The 1,914-nt window shown below is 45.9% G+C and overlaps 1 pseudogene; it reads left to right on the forward strand.

Annotated features, from left to right (window-relative positions):
• Window positions 1-284: 284 nt before the first annotated feature.
• Window positions 285-1,275, forward strand: LOC149921196 (large subunit ribosomal RNA; annotated as a pseudogene; the record flags this gene model as incomplete).
• Between the last annotated feature and the right edge of the window lie 639 nt (window positions 1,276-1,914).

The raw sequence follows: 1,914 nt of genomic DNA on the forward strand, positions 1-1,914 counted from the left end.
GTATGTTGTCAGGTGAGTTTAGTACCACCTCTTCAAATACTTCCTTAATTCGGCCCCCTCAAAATTCCCTTTTCAGCCTTTTTTATTTTTTTCCATTCGGACCCCCCTAAAACTTAAGAAAAAAAACAAATACAAAAATTAATAAGCGCATTTGGCGAATAAGCGTTGTCCCCTTAAACGAGCGGACCGTTCATCTAATTAGTGACGCGCATGAATGGATTAACGATATTCCCACTGTCCCTATCTACTATCTAGCGAAACCACATCCAAGGGAACGGGCTTGGCAAAAACAGCGGGGAAAGAAGACCCTGTTGAGCTTGACTTTAGTCTGACTCTGTGAAGAGACATGAGAGGTGTAGCATAAGTGGGAGGTCGCTTGTGGCCGCTGGTGAAATACCACTACTTTCATCGTTTCTTTACTTACTCGGTGAAGCGGAGAGCGAACCGAAAGGTTCACCTTTCTAGCACTAAGCGCCGGGCTCTCGCAGTTCGGCCCGATCCGCTCCGAGGACAGTGTCCGGCGGGGTGTTTGACTGGGGCGGTACATCTGTCAAAAGGTAACGCAGGTGTCCTAAGGCTAGCTCAGCGAGGACAGAAACCTCGCGTAGAGCAAAAGGGCAAATGCTGGCTTGATCTTGATTTTCAGTATCGATCCTTTTGACTTTAAGAGTTTTAAGCAAGAGGTGTCAGAAAAGTTACCACAGGGATAACTGGCTTGTGGCGGCCACGCGTTCATAGCTACGTCGCTTATTGATCCTTCGATGTCGGCTCTTCCTATCATTGCGAAGCAGAATTCGCCAAGCGTTGGATTGTTCACCCACTAATAGGGAACGTGAGCTGGGTTTAAACCGTCGTGAGACAGGTTAGTTTTACCCTACTGTTGACATGTCGTTGCGATAGTAATCCTGCTCAGTACGAGAGGAACCGCAGGTTCGGACGCTTGGTATATGTGCTTGGTCGAGCAGCCAGTGGTGCGAAGCTACCATCCGTAGGATTATGACTGAACGCCTCTAAGTCAGAATCCTGCAATGATATCGTTCGTGCCTTTTGCGTTTGTTGGCTACGCTAGTCGAGATGCGTTTCGGCGCGGTCTCGGCGAAATAGCCTTCTTAAAATAAGCATTGCAAAGCTTGCAGAGTTTCGCGGCTTTGGCTTGTTGATTTTTATCTTCGGAGAAACGTTATGGCACCAAATCGTCCGTAGACGACTTAGGTACTTAATAGAGCAGCCACCATTCTTTGATTTAATGAGACTCATTCTCTGACTGGAGGGTTTGTAACCTCGAATGGAGGTTTCGAATCTTCATTTTTTTTAAACTAAATTCGGCTACGGGGAAGAGTTAACTTGTATTGAATACGGACTAGTTTTACTAGAGGTTTTATTAAATTTTCCCGCTTTCCCGTATTCAACTGGCCGTCAAAATATTAAATCTCTCCGCTTACCCGTAGCCGACCTGCCGTCGAAATAATCTATCATCCCGCTTCCCCGTAGCCAAAAGGCCGTCGAAATATTACACGTTCACGCTTCCCCGTATCCAAACAGCCGTCAAAATATTTAAATGTCCCGTTTAATTAATTCGTCGAAAAATTGTTATGTCAAGTTTCCCTAGTCGAAATATTTCTATGTCACGTGAAATAAATAATTTGACGTTTTGACGGCCAATTTAGAGGAACTGCTCTATTTGTTATCCGAGTACTATATGTAGTGAAGTCGAACTGGTAATAAGTCAGATTTCCTCGCGTAACAGCTAGCTCACAAACGTCCTCCTGGGAGGTGCGTTGTAGTTTGAGCACCGTTTCGCGAATAGATGGTGGCCTCGTTTCAGGCCCTTTCCTCACACTATCGATACGACCGATTTCGGCGGCTGAAATACGCCGCCATGGCTGTGAGCGAATCGAGAAAAATTCTCGGCGA

This window comes from Leiobunum rupestre, chromosome 11 (genome assembly GCF_980474605.1).
Source record: "Leiobunum rupestre chromosome 11, qqLeiRupe1.1.hap1, whole genome shotgun sequence".
Taxonomy (NCBI): domain Eukaryota; kingdom Metazoa; phylum Arthropoda; class Arachnida; order Opiliones; family Sclerosomatidae; genus Leiobunum; species Leiobunum rupestre.